The 14,920-nt window shown below is 48.5% G+C and overlaps 5 pseudogenes; 4 read left to right on the top strand and 1 right to left on the bottom strand.

The window, feature by feature from the left end:
• Positions 1-119, top strand: LOC143936311 (5S ribosomal RNA; annotated as a pseudogene).
• A 316-nt stretch (positions 120-435) lies between these two features.
• On the top strand, positions 436-554 carry LOC143937368 (5S ribosomal RNA; annotated as a pseudogene).
• Positions 555-4,992: 4,438 nt separating this feature from the next.
• LOC143936510 (5S ribosomal RNA) lies at positions 4,993-5,111 on the bottom strand (annotated as a pseudogene).
• Positions 5,112-8,596: 3,485 nt separating this feature from the next.
• LOC143936509 (5S ribosomal RNA) lies at positions 8,597-8,715 on the top strand (annotated as a pseudogene).
• A 95-nt stretch (positions 8,716-8,810) lies between these two features.
• Positions 8,811-8,930, top strand: LOC143936593 (5S ribosomal RNA; annotated as a pseudogene).
• The last annotated feature ends 5,990 nt before the right edge of the window (positions 8,931-14,920 follow it).

Below are 14,920 nucleotides of genomic sequence, written 5' to 3'. Positions count from 1 at the left end.
GCCTATGGCCACATCACTCTGAAAGCACCCAATCTTGTCTGATCTTGGAGGTTAAGAAGAGTCGGGCCTGGTTAGTACCTGGATGGGAGACCACCTGGGATTACCAGTTATTGTAGGCTTCTTTTTATGTTGTTGGCGTTGATTCGTTTTTTTTTTTTTTGCTTGTTTCCCAAGGTGACCATCTTGGCATTTGTCAAGAGGGTTGAGAGTGCCCAAAGAGATCGCTTACAGCAGCATCACCCTGAAAGAGCCCTATCTCTTCTCTTTTCTGAGGCTAAGAAGGGTTGGGCCTTGTTAGTACCTGGATGGCGTTGGAATACCAGGTGCCGTATTCTTCTTTTTATGTTGTTGACATTGACCTGTTTTTTTTTCACTTGTTTCCCAAGGTGACCATCTTGGCATTTGTCAAGAGGGTTGAGAGTGCCCGAAGAGATCACCTACGGCCCCATCACCCTGAAAGCGCCCAATCTCATCTGATCTCGGATGCTAAACAGTGTCGGGCCTGGTTAGTACCTGGATGGGAGACCGCCAGGGAATACCAGGTGCCATAGGCTTCTGTTTTTTTTGTTTTTTTATTTAGTAGTATGCGACATACAATGCAAAGGCAACTTCACAGAATGTGTGATACAAATAGTTACAAACAAACGATCATATTGCATGTCTACCCAATTACCCAAGTAGGACAGCGCGTTAAACACAGTGTACATCTGGTAAGCGCTATAGCATAATTGTGCTGTTTTAGTATACCCTTCCTGTACTGTTGAGTGCGGACAACCCTTAATTTCCCTCTCCCCCTGGGGTTGAGGTGCCCGGCCTCTTTTTCCCTTTACCTTTCCTTGCATTTGCCCTTCCTTTCTCCCCCTTAGTTCCCACCATGCATTACCTACCCAAAACCTACCTTGGTTCAACTTTCTTTGCTTTTCTCTGATGTCCCTCCCCGAGGAGCGATGGCAGACTCAGTCAAGGTCACCTCTCTAAACGTTAAGGGACTGAACTCCCCTGAAAAACGGTGGATCCTCCTGTGAGAACTGAACACATCCTGTACTGATGTGGCCTTTATACAAGAAACACATTTTAAAAATACTAGCCTCCCCTTTCTATGGTCGAGATCCTTCCCTAAGGTCTACCACTCTACTAACCCCTCCTCTCCATTCTGATCTCTAGCAGGCTCCCCTGGGTTCTCCAGGATTCTCTGGTGGACCCTGGGGGCCAATATCTTTTTCTTAGGGGCCACATTGGAGAGCGCCTTTTTACATTTGCCACTGTGTACGCTCCCAATGATCACCAAGACACGTTCCTCAGAACTACCCTGCACAGATGATGTGACTTTCGGGAGGGCCAATTGATATTAGGTGGGGACTTTAATGTCCCCTTTCGCCATCGGTTGACACTTCTGCCTCTTGCTCCTCGCTCCCTACCCCTCACCTAGGTCTCTATTCTGGCACCTTAATGAGAGCCTGCTCCAGATACCGGAAGTTTTAGCAGATGTGACCAGGGAATTGGACCTTTATTTCCAAGAAAACTAAAGCAGGACTGTGACCCGGGGATAATTTGGGAGGCTCACAAGTCAGTACTCCACAGGGTACTTATCAGGCACGGGGCGCGCATCAAACGAGCACGGAAGGAACAGCTTGCTAATCTGTTTCCTGAACTTGCCTCTGTGGAAGCGAAACATAAACATACCCCCTTACGGACCTTAGAGATTGAATTGGGGACACTCCATACCCATATTGCTGTCCTACTCCATTATAAAGCGAAAGCGGCACTCCAGTTTTGTCGTAAACTGACGTAGGAGTCAGAGGACAAATGCAGAAAAATCTTAGCCAGGTCGGTAAAGGAGTTGAAATCTGGCTCTTACATACCACAGTTGATAGATGAGAATGGCCAGAGGGCCTCTACCCCAACCCAAATAGTCGAAGTCTTTGAAAAATGTTACTCTGATCTCTACAACCTGCCCGATTCAGGGTCTGGACAGGACAATATAGACAGATATGTAACCGGTTCTGGTCTACCAACCCTCTCATCGGAATCACGGGAGTACTTGGAGGACCCGATCACACTGGAAGAAGTCCAGACGGCCGTGGGACCTCCGAAGGTGGGTAAGGCTCCGGGCCCTGACGGATATACCGCACAATACTTTAAGACCTTCCTCCCTATTCTCGGCCCGCGCTTGGTGAATTTATTTAATACTCTGAGCTCGAATGGGGATTTTCCTGAGGATACCCTTAGAGCCCACATCTCGTTGATACCTAAGGAGGGCAAAGACCCAGGCCTATGTGGGAGCTACAGACCCATTTCCCTCCAAAATTCGGTCCTAAAACTATTCTCTAACTCCTCGCCACGTGATTGGCACATCACTTGTAGTCCCTTATACATATTGACCAGTTAGGTTTTATTCCCACCAGGGAAGATAGGGACAACACCACTAAGGTGCTTACCCTGATCCGTAAAGCAAAGTCATCTGGGACCCCTTGTCTTTTCATGAGTACTGATATTGACCAGTTAGGTTTTATTCCCACCAGGGAAGATAGGGACAACACCACTAAGGTGCTTACCCTGATCCGTAAAGCAAAGTCATCTGGGACCCCTTGTCTTTTCATGAGTACTGATGCCGAGAAGGCTTTTGATCGGATCAAATGGACATTAATGTTCTCGGTCCTTCGCCATATAGGTCTGAGTGAACGGATGCTGGCATGGATAAGTAAGATATACTCACGTACTTACATTCCACCGGACATCGCGCGTACGTTTATGTTGAACTTCCCCCCACCCCTTGTCACTAAGATCCGCAGTTTGCTTCACGGGTGGCATTCTGGCCTCCATTCCTGGTTCAGCAGATGCAATCTCATTAAAATGAACATACTCCCTAAATTTACTTATCTTTTCCAAGCTCTCCCGATCCAGATTCCAGTCCTGTTTTTTAAGCAAGCTCAATCCTTGCTCACTCAATTTAACTGGGCCCACAAAAATCCCAGACTTAAGCGGTCACAGCTGACATTGTCTAAACAACAGGGAGGGTTGGTTCTCCCTAACTTGCGACGCTACTACCTGGCCTCCCATCTGGGGCGTGTATTGGACTGGAATCGAAATAAATTTTCTAAGCTCACTCCCGAATCCCGCTAAGAAGCGCCATGTGGTGCTATAAGTATTTACCCACAGAATTTATGTCACATCCCACTATAGGGGCTTAGTTGAAAGTCAGTCACCTGATCGCTACCCAAAACACACTCACGTCTTTGACTTCCCCCCTATTCCCTATACGTGGCCATCCAACCTTTGAACTGGGGACCCACTTAGAAATTCCAACCTAGACAATGCGTCTAAATTCGTCATTGATGGAAAATGGCCTTCTTTCTCAACCCTAACAGATCCGACAGGGCTTTTCCAACTGCCTTTTTGGAGAGCGGCGCAACGACATCATTTTCTCCATTCCATCCCCAATCCTCAAACGTTCGCCCGCCCTCAGACGGAGTTTGAGACTCTATGCAGGAGCGAAGGCCCTTTGGCCCACATTCTCTCTCAAACAGATTACCCACACTTAACCTGTCTGGCCAACTGGGAAAAGGACCTTAATTGCTAATTTTCCCCAGCACAGAGACAACGCATTATCACTTTGGCTCTCAAAATGTCGCTGTGCACGAAGATACAGGAGACGAATTTTAAACTTCTCACCAGGTGGTATTTGACACCATCAAAGCTGCAGAAATGTTTCCCCTCTTCCTCGAACATATGCTGGAGGTGTGGAGAAGAAGAGGGCACGTTGCTGCACATTTTTTGGTCCTGCCTCAGCTTGGTGGACTTCTGGACAGAGATCCGATGCATGACACAAAAATTCACAGACTTCTCCATCCAGGAAGAGGCTGCATTCTTTCTCTTGTACCATTCACAGATTCCCATTAAGAAGTACAAAAAAATCTATTTTACGGCATGTGATTAATGTGGCGAAATCCTGCCTCCCTCTCTATTGGAAAAAATGTTCCCCCCCTTTCATTACTCACTGGCTTAGGAAAATAGAGGACATTAAAAAAAATGGAGGACTTGATCCTCACATCACAAGGTAAACAAGAATTTTTTAAACAAACCTGAGACATCTGGAATACCTTTATATTCTCGCTAGAAGGATGTCGCCTGCTACCGCCTTAGTGCTCTGAGCTTTCCTTGACTGGCCCCTTGGACAGTGGCTGCCATCGTGTCTCGTCCCCTCTTCTCCTTTTCTGATCTTTCAACCCTTCTCTTTTCGGCCTTCCTCCCCTATCTCTCACCCCCTCCACCCCCTCTCTCTTTTGGAAAGAGTGGAAAATTGGGAATGACGGCCCCACACCCCCCTCTGGATGGATTATGCCGGAGGGACCTGGGGTTTGTGTGACCCTGGATCTTGGTACAGTACTTTATCCGTGCCTCGAATCATTGTGATTGATGGAAGGCAGACTCACAGTTGCGAATATACCTGTATCAAGTATTGTTCAGCTGCTTTTTGCTCTGTATTTCTCTGTTGCATTATGTACTCTGGGGACCGTCTTCCCCTATTTGGAGAAAAAATTATATTTGAAAAAAAAAAGAAGCCTACGACACCTGGTATTCCCAGGTGGTTTCCCATCCAGGCATTAACCAGGCCTGACCCTGCTTAGCCTCCAAGATCAGACGAGATGGAACAGATTCAGGGTGATGTGGCCATAGCCGATATCTTCAGGCACTCTCAACTCTCTTGACAAACACCAAGATGGTCACCTTGGAAACAAGCGGAAAAAAATAGGTAAACGGCCACAACATAAAAAGAAGCCTACGGCATCTGGAAATCCCAGGCGGTCTCCCATCCAGGTACTAAACTGGTCCCAACCCTGCGTAGCCTCTGAGATCAGATGAGATTGGGCTCTTTTAGGGTGGTGTGGCCGTAGGAGATTTCTTCAGGCACTCTCAACCTTGACTAACGCCAATATGGTCACCTTGGGAAACAAACAAAAAAATCAAGTCAACGCCAACAACATGAGAAGAAGTCTACAGCACCTAGTATTCCCAGGTGGTCTCCCATCCAGGTATTAACAAGGCCCGACCCTGTTTAGTCTCTGAGATCAGACGAGATCTGGTGCTTTCAGGGTTATGTGGCCATAGGCGAGCTCTTCAAGCACTCTCAACCCTCTTGACAAACACCAAGATGGTCACCTTGGTAAACAAACAAAAAAAAAAAACAAGTCAACGCCAACAACATAAAAATAAGCCTTCAGCACCTAGTATTCCCAGGTGGTCTCCAATCCAGGTACTAGCAAGGCCCGACCCTGTTTAGCCTCTGAGATCAGAGGAGATCGGGCGCTTTCAGGCTTATGTGCCCATAGGAAATCTCTTTGGGCACTCTCAACCCTCTTGACAAATGCCAAGATGGTCACCTTGGGAAACAAGCGGAAAAAAAACAAAACGAATCAAGGCCAACAACATAAAAAGAAGCCTACAATAACTGGTATTCCCAGGTGGTCTCCCATCCAGGTACTAACCAGGCCTGACTCTTCTTAGCCTCCAAGATCAGACGAGATTGGGTGCTTTCAGAGTGCTCGGACTCTTTCCCCATCACTAATGGGACGAGGCAGGGGTGCCCTCTGTCTCCCCTAATTTTTATTCTGACACTGGAACCACTTATGTGTCACGTTCGGAATGACCCGAATATTACTGGCATATCCAAACCCTCGGCACACCACAAAATTGCAGCGTACGCTGACGATCTAATTTTTTTCGTCTCCAATCCACACATTTCGCTTCCCAATATACTCGTGGCTCTCCGGCGATACGGCATTATATCAAACTATAAAATCAATTGCACCATCGGCTGTATTGAATACCTATGTGAACCAGAGTAAAATATGAGCCGGTCGTGTCCAGAACCCTGGGGTTCTTCTGGGTCCCAAAGGCTAGTAAGGAGACAAGGCATAGTGAAAAGTGAGGACGGGGGAAGAAGAGAGTGCAAAGACGGAGAGAGAAGAGGGGGGGAGGGGATGGCGGCGGGGAAAAAAAGAAAATAAAGACAAAAAGGGAAGGGGGGGAATGCCACCCAGGGCAGACTTGGCCTACGTAGGTAAACGTTAGATGTTCAGTCGTTTTCTGGGACAGGGGCGCTGCTCACCTCCCAAATGTAGTCTCAAGTACCAGTAAAATACCTCCAGGGCCTCCATGTAACACTAAATGCCTCTTCAGTGTTGTGAAGGGTGGCGGTCAATTCTTCCATCCGGAGAATATGATTGACTTTGGAATACCACAGCACCTTGGATGGGGGCTGAGGCTGCCTCCACAGTGTGGGAATGCAGGCCCGGGCGGCGTTCAGGAGTTGCATCGCGAGGGTTTTTTTGTATTTTCGAACAGGCTGTTCGGTCAAGTGTAGAAGGCACGCTGCTGGGTTGTCTGCGATATCTACATTTCTGAGAGTTTTTATCGTCCCGGTCACCTCCACCCAAAAGTTCCTCAAGGCCGGGCATGCCCAGAAAATGTGTCCCATGGTCCCCGTATCTGAATTGCACCTCCAACAAACATCCGGAATCGATCTATTCATTTTATTCAGAAGGTATGGGACTCTATACCAGCGTGAGACTATCTTGTATCCTGATTCTTGATATTGGTTTGCGATGGAAGCTTTATGTACTAATGTCAGGATCTTCCCTATCTGTTGTGGGGTAAATGTGATGCCAAATGCAATCTCCCATTTGTGGATAAATGGTGGGGTCGACTCCTCCTCCTGACTACTTAATAGGTTGTACAGGAGGGAGAGGGTGTGTTGCACAGGTTCCTTTTTGTGACAGATGGATTCATAGGGCGTCAGGTCTCTAGGAGTGTATGGGGCCCTTTGTATGGCCAGAAGAAAGTGACGAAGTTGATAAGCATTAAACAAGTCAAGCGGAGGGTCAGAAAGCTCGGCGACAGTTTGCGTGGTCGGGAGCCCTCCCGAGGACCACACCTCTCCCAGACGCTTTTTCCCCACCACTGTCAACTGTCGCAGTTTCTTGTTGGTAAATCCCGGTGGGAAGTCTGGATTACCTATAACCGGAGTCATTGGTGACGGCAGGGGAGCAATGTATGTGCAGCGGAACAACCTCCGCACAACAGCCAACGTAGCTCCCACTACGGGGTGATCTCTGAGGTCTTTTGGTAGGGAGGACAGGAGCCACGGGGAGGTCAATAGGGGAATGGATCCATCCTCAATCTCCATCTCCACCCACTGCTTGTGTGGGCCATTACAATGCCAATCAACGACTCTCGCTAGCAGAGTCGCTCTGTTGTATTGTCTCAGATCTGGGAGACCCAGACCCCCCTTGTCCTTTGGTCTGGCAAGCAATTGCAAACGGGCTCTGGGCGGTTTGCGCGCCCAAATAAAGTCCCAGAGCAGCACCTGCAGTTGTCTGAAAAAAATTGGGGGTAACCGGATCGGTAATGTCTGGAACAAGTATAAAAGCCGCGGGAGGGCCGTCATTTTGAATGCATTACAGCGCCTGAACCAGGTCAGTGTTAAAGCATGCCAGTTTCCCAAATCAGATTTCAGTCTATTCAGGAGAGGGACAAAATTAAGCGGGTACAATTGCGCCAAATCCACTGCGATGTCAACGCCCAGGTAACGTATAGATTTTTCAGCTCAGTAGAATGGAAAAGCGGAGCGTAGCCTCTTGGCCTCACCATCCGGGACCGATATATTCAATACAGCCAAAGGTGCAATTGATTTTATAGTTTGATAGGCTGCCGTATCGCCGGAGAGCCGCGAGTATATTGGGAAGCGAAATGTGTGGATTAGAGACGAAAGAAATTAGATCGTTAGCGTACGCCGCAATTTTGTGGTGTGCCGAGGGTTTGGATATGCCAGTAATATTCGGGTCATTCCGAACGTGACACATAAGTGGTTCCAGTGTCAGAATAAAAATTAGGGGAGACAGAGGGCACCCCTGCCTCGTCCCATTAGTGATGGGGAAAGAGTCCGAGCACTCTGAAAGCACCCAATCTCGTCTGATCTTGGAGGCTAAGAAGAGTCAGGCCTGGTTAGTACCTGGATGGGAGACCACCTGGGAATACCAGTTATTGTAGGCTTCTTTTTATGTTGTTGGCCTTGATTCGTTTTGTTTTTTTTCTCGCTTGTTTCCCAAGGTGACCATCTTGGCATTTGTCAAGAGGGTTGAGAGTGCCCAAAGAGTTCGCTTACAGCAGCATCACCCTGAAAGAGCCCTATCTCTTCTCATCTCTGAGGCTAAGAAGGGTTGGGCCTAGTTAGTCCCTGGATGGGAGATGGCTTTGGAATACCAGGTGCCGTAGTCTTCTTTTTATGTTGTTGACATTGACCTGTTTTTTTTCGCTTGTTTCCCAAGGTGACTATCTTGGCATTTGTCAAGAGGGTTGAGAGTGCCCAAAGAGATTGCCTATTGGCACATAAGCCTGAAAGCGCCCGATCTCCTCTGATCTCAGAGGCTAAACAGGGTCGGGCCTTGCTAGTACCTGGATTGGAGACCACCTGGGAATACTAGGTGCTGGAGGCTTATTTTTATGTTGTTGGCGTTGACTTGTTTTTTTGTTTTTTTGTTTACCAAGGTGACCATCTTGGTGTTTGTCAAGAGGGTTGAGAGTGCTTGAAGAGCTCGCCTATGGCCACATAACCCTGAAAGCACCAGATCTCGTCTGATCTCAGAGACTAAACAGGGTCGGGCCTTGTTAATACCTGGATGGGAGACCACCTGGGAATACTAGGTGCTGTAGACTTCTTCTCATGTTGTTGGCGTTGACTTGATTTTTTTGTTTGTTTCCCAAGGTGACCATATTGGCGTTAGTCAAGGTTGAGAGTGCCTGAAGAAATCTCCTACGGCCACACCACCCTGAAAGAGCCCAATCTCATCTGATCTCAGAGGCTAAGCAGGGTTGGGACCAGTTTAGTACCTGGATGGGAGACCGCCTGGGATTTCCAGATGCCGTAGGCTTCTTTTTATGTTGTGGCCATTGACCTATTTTTTTCCGCTTGTTTCCAAGGTGACCATCTTGGTGTTTGTCAAGAGAGTTGAGAGTGCCTGAAGATATTGGCTACGGCCACATCACCCTGAATCTGTTCCATCTCATCTGATCTTGGAGGATAAGCAGGGTCCGGCCTGGTTAATGCCTGGATGGGAGACCGCCTGGGAATACCAGGTGTCGTAGGCTTCTTTATTTTTCAAATATAATTTTTTCTCCAAATAGTGGAAGACGGTCCCCCAAGTACATAATGCAACAGAGAAATACAGAGCAAAAAGCAGCTGAACAATACTTGATACAGGTATATTCGCAACTGTGAGTCTGCCTTCCATCAATCACAATGATTCGAGGCACGGATAAAGTACTGTACCAAGATCCAGGGTCACACAAACCCCAGGTCCCTCCGGCATAATCCATCCAGAGGGGGGTGTGGGGCCGTCATTCCCAATTTTCCACTCTTTCCAAAAGAGAGAGGGGGTGGAGGGGGTGAGAGATAGGGGAGGAAGGCCGAAAAGAGAAGGGTTGAAAGATCAGAAAAGGAGAAGAGGGGACGAGACACGATGGCAGCCACTGTCCAAGGGGCCAGTCAAGGAAAGCTCAGAGCACTAAGGCGATAGCAGGCGACATCCTTCTAGCGAGAATATAAAGGTATTCCAGATGTCTCAGGTTTGTTTAAAAAATTCTTGTTTACCTTGTGATGTGAGGATCAAGTCCTCCATTTTTTTTAATGTCCTCTATTTTCCTAAGCCAGTGAGTAATGAAAGGGGGGGAACATTTTTTCCAATAGAGAGGGATGCAGGATTTCGCCGCATTTATCACATGCCGTAAAATAGATTTTTTTGTACTTCTTAATGGGAATCTGTGAATGGTACAAGAGAAAGAATGCAGCCTCTTCCTGGATGGAGAAGTCTGTGAATTTTTGTGTCATGCATCGGATCTCTGTCCAGAAGTCCACCAAGCTGAGGCAGGACCAAAAAATGTGCAGCAACGTGCCCTCTTCTTCTCCACACCTCCAGCATATGTTCGAGGAAGAGGGGAAACATTTCTGCAGCTTTGATGGTGTCAAATACCACCTGGTGAGAAGTTTAAAATTCGTCTCCTGTATCTTCGTGCACAGCGACATTTTGAGAGCCAAAGTGATAATGCGTTGTCTCTGTGCTGGGGAAAATTAGCAATTAAGGTCCTTTTCCCAGTTGGCCAGACAGGTTAAGTGTGGGTAATCTGTTTGAGAGAGAATGTGGGCCAAAGGGCCTTCGCTCCTGCATAGAGTCTCAAACTCCGTCTGAGGGCGGGCGAACGTTTGAGGATTGGGGATGGAATGGAGAAAATGATGTCGTTGCGCCGCTCTCCAAAAAGGCAGTTGGAAAAGCCCTGTCGGATCTGTTAGGGTTGAGAAAGAAGGCCATTTTCCATCAATGACGAATTTAGACGCATTGTCTAGGTTGGAATTTCTAAGTGGGTCCCCAGTTCAAAGGTTGGATGGCCACGTATAGGGAATAGGGGGGAAGTCAAAGACGTGAGTGTGTTTTGGGTAGCGATCAGGTGACTGACTTTCAACTAAGCCCCTATAGTGGGATGTGACATAAATTCTGTGGGTAAATACTTATAGCACCACATGGCGCTTCTTAGCGGGATTCGGGAGTGAGCTTAGAAAGTTTGTTTCGATTCCAGTCCAATACACGCCCCAGATGGGAGGCCAGGTAGTAGCGTCGCAAGTTAGGGAGAACCAACCCTCCCTGTTGTTTAGACAATGTCAGCTGTGACCGCTTAAGTCTGGGATTTTTGTGGGCCCAGTTAAATTGAGTGAGCAAGGATTGAGCTTGCTTAAAAAACAGGACTGGAATCTGGATCGGGAGAGCTTGGAAAAGATAAGTAAATTTAGGGAGTATGTTCATTTTAATGAGATTGCATCTGCTGAACCAGGAATGGAGGCCAGAATGCCACCCGTGAAACAAACTGCGGATCTTAGTGACAAGGGGTGGGGGGAAGTTCAACATAAACGTACGCGCGATGTCCGGTGGAATGTAAGTACGTGAGTATATCTTACTTATCCATGCCAGCATCCGTTCACTCAGACCTATATGGCGAAGGACCGAGAACATTAATGTCCATTTGACCCGATCAAAAGCCTTCTCGGCATCAGTACTCATGAAAAGACAAGGGATCCCAGATGACTTTGCTTTACGGATCAGGGTAAGCACCTTAGTGGTGTTGTCCCTATCTTCCCTGGTGGGAATAAAACCTAACTGGTCAATATGTATAAGGGACTACAAGTGATGTGCCAATCACGTGGCGAGGAGTTAGAGAATAGTTTTAGGACCGAATTTTGGAGGGAAATGGGTCTGTAGCTCCCACATAGGCCCGGGTCTTTGCCCTCCTTAGGTATCAACGAGATGTGGGCTCTAAGAGTATCCTCAGGAAAATCCCCATTCGAGCTCAGAGTATTAAATAAATTCACCAAGCGCGGGCCGAGAATAGGGAGGAAGGTCTTAAAGTATTGTGCGGTATATCCGTCAGGGCCCGGAGCCTTACCCACCTTCGGAGGTCCCACGGCCGTCTGGACTTCTTCCAGTGTGATCGGGTCCTCCAAGTACTCCCGTGATTCCGATGAGAGGGTTGGTAGACCAGAACCGGTTACATATCTGTCTATATTGTCCTGTCCAGACCCTGAATCGGGCAGGTTGTAGAGATCAGAGTAACATTTTTCAAAGACTTCGACTATTTGGGTTGGGGTAGAGGCCCTCTGGCCATTCTCATCTATCAACTGTGGTATGTAAGAGCCAGATTTCAACTCCTTTACCGACCTGGCTAAGATTTTTCTGCATTTGTCCTCTGACTCCTACGTCAGTTTACGACAAAACTGGAGTGCCGCTTTCGCTTTATAATGGAGTAGGACAGCAATATGGGTATGGAGTGTCCCCAATTCAATCTCTAAGGTCCGTAAGGGGGTATGTTTATGTTTCGCTTACACAGAGGCAAGTTCACGAAACAGATTAGCAAGCTGTTCCTTCCGTGTTCGTTTGATGCGCACCCCGTGCCTGATAAGTACCCTGGGGAGTACTGACTTGTGAGCCTCCCAAATTATCCCCAGGTCACAGTCCTGCTTTAGTTTTCTTGGAAATAAAGGTCCAATTCCCTGGTCACATCTGCTAAAACTTCTGGTATCTGGAGCAGGCTCTCATTAAGGTGCCAGAATAGAGACCTAGGTGAGGGGTAGGGAGCGAGGAGCAAGAGGCAGAAGTGTCAACCGATGGCGAAAGGGGACATTAAAGTCCCCACCTAATATCAATTGGCCCTCCCGAAAGTCACATAATCTGTGCAGGGTAGTTCTGAGGAACGTGTCTTGGTGATCATTGGGAGCGTACACAGTGGCAAATGTAAAAAGGCGCTCTCCAATGTGGCCCCTAAGAAAAAGATATTGGCCCCCAGGGTCCACCAGAGAATCCTGGAGAACCCAGGGGAGCCTGCTAGAGATCAGAATGGAGAGGAGGGGTTAGTAGAGTGGTAGACCTTAGGGAAGGATCTCGACCATAGAAAGGGGAGGCTAGTATTTTTAAAATGTGTTTCTTGTATAAAGGCCACATCAGTACAGGATGTGTTCAGTTCTCACAGGAGGATCCACCGTTTTTCAGGGGAGTTCAGTCCCCTAACGTTTAGAGAGGTGACCTTGACTGAGTCTGCCATCGCTCCTCGGGGAGGGGGGGGGGACATCAGAGAAAAGCAAAGAAAGTTGAAACAAGGTAGGTTTTGGGTAGGTAATGCATGGTGGGAACTAAGGGGGAGAAAGGAAGGGCAAATGCAAGGAAAGGTAAAGGGAAAAAGAGGCCGGGCACCTCAACCCCAGGGGGAGAGGGAAATTAAGGGTTGTCCGCACTCAACAGTACAGGAAGGGTATACTAAAACAGCACGATTATGCTATAGCGCTTACCAGATGTACACTGGGTTTAACGCGCTGTCCTACTTGGGTAATTGGGTAGACAGGTTGGAGAGGGAGCCCCCGAATCCTAGTCCCCCCAGCCCCGGCAGTGGTAAATGTCACGTCTGATACCGGTATGCAAATAAAAGACAATCAGTAACATCAAAGAAACAAAAAACAATAGTATAACCAAAACAGAGGTAGAGCATATAACTGTTAGCACTGAGGGGTCTCCTCGGCTCGCCCTAAACGTAGGCATGCACGAGGGAGCCCGTCACAACAGAAAAGGCATCACAGAATGGGATCCACCACCCCCTGTCCCATACCCCTAAAGTACATGCAGTCCCCAAACAAATGCATTTCTCCCTTTGGCAGATTGTCCTCTCCTTACCCCCTCTCCCCGTCCACGCCCCGGGGGGAAAAGGGGCAGGGAAGGGGGGAAAGGGGGAGTGGAAGGGGGGAAAGGGGGAGTGGAAGGGGGAAAGGGGGAGGGAAAGGAGGGAAGGGAAGGGTGGGAAGGGAGGGGGGAAACAGGGGAGAGGGGACAAACATGCAGAAATGTCAAGTCCTTTCGCGCACTCCCACCAGCAAACACCCGGACCCCATAAATTTCAACTCCTCCCCTCCATGGTCACCACATCAAGATGAAAGAGAAGCAGCCCTGGTCGGTGCATGGAAAATCCGGCAGGCAAGGGGCTGGGGCCACCATCCCTCCATCCAATGGGAGACTTCACCCGAGCAGCAGTCCTGGGGCCCGCCAATTAGTGTCTCTCCTGCATCTCCAGAGGGAGGCTGGGACTGCCCAAACAGTAAGGGGTAAATCCTCCAGGGGGGTCCAGAGTCACCCTGGAGGGAAGCAGTGTCTCGTACCAATAGGCTCAATAAATAAGTCATCCAGGGTCCCCGAAAGCTGCAGAAGGCAATGTCGGCAAAGAGTAGGTGGGAGCCAGAGGGGGGGACAAGGGGCGCATCCAGGGGGAGGGGACACATATGCGGGAATGTCAAGCCCTTCCAGTACAGCGCATTAGGTATCACTCAGACCCCCCAAAGTGCAAATCCCCCATCTAAGGTCAAGACTCCAGAAGGGAAGATGAGCCGCCCTGGTCTGTACATGAAAGAACCTGCTGCCAAGGGGTTGGGGCCATCATCCCTTCCTCCAATGGGAGATACCACCGGCATGACAGCCCCGTGTCCTGCCAAGTGGTGCCCCTCTGACAATGTCGTTGTGGTATATGTGGAGCATCCAGGGAGAGGCAGGGACCACCCAAACAGTGAGGGGTAAAGCCTCCAAGGGGGACCGGTGTCAGACAGGAGGATAGCGGTGTCTTGTACAAGTTGGTTAATTAGACAAGTCATCCAGTGTGTTTCTGTGAGCAGCGGAAAGAAAGGTCGGTAAGGATTATGAATGGGTGGGGGCCAGGGAGTGCATAAAACTACCACCAGATGACCGGGGCAGAGAGGGCAAGGGGATGAAAGTCAGATCTGGTAGGTAGGGGCGGGGGTGAGGAGTGTCCCTCATATTACTCACATTGGCCATACCTTGAAGCTGAGCGCTCTGCATACCCAGGACGTTCTTCTGTATAATCTAGCCTATCTGTACACATTAGTCGGTCCTCTGTATACACTAGTCTGTCTGTATACACTAGTGTATACAGACGGACTAGTGTATACAGAAGACCGGCTAGTTTATATAGGGAGGCTAATGTGTGCAAAAGACAGGCTAGTGTATACAAATAGGCTAGATTATAGAGAAGAACATCTTGGGTATGCAGAGAGAGCGGCTGGGTTACACAGAGAGGCTGGTGTATGCAGACTTGCTAGTGCATACAGACGGACTAGTGTATACAGAGAGGCTTGGGTATACAGAGAGCTAATGTATAAAGAGCAGCTGTACAAAACACAGGCTAGATTATACAGAAGAACGTCCTGGGTATGCAGAGATGGAGGCTAAGGTATACAGAGAGAGAGGCTAGAGTACGCATACTTGCTAGTGTATACAGATGGACTAGTGTATACAGAGGACCGGCTAGTTTATACAGAGAGGCT

This window comes from Lithobates pipiens, unplaced genomic scaffold, assembly GCF_037356315.1.
Source record: "Lithobates pipiens isolate NorthernLeopardFrog02 unplaced genomic scaffold, aLitPip1_a1.2 Scaffold_28, whole genome shotgun sequence".
Lineage (NCBI taxonomy): Eukaryota > Metazoa > Chordata > Amphibia > Anura > Ranidae > Lithobates > Lithobates pipiens.
The sequence above is the reverse complement of the archived record's forward strand: the minus strand, read 5'-3'. Positions and strand labels throughout refer to the sequence as shown.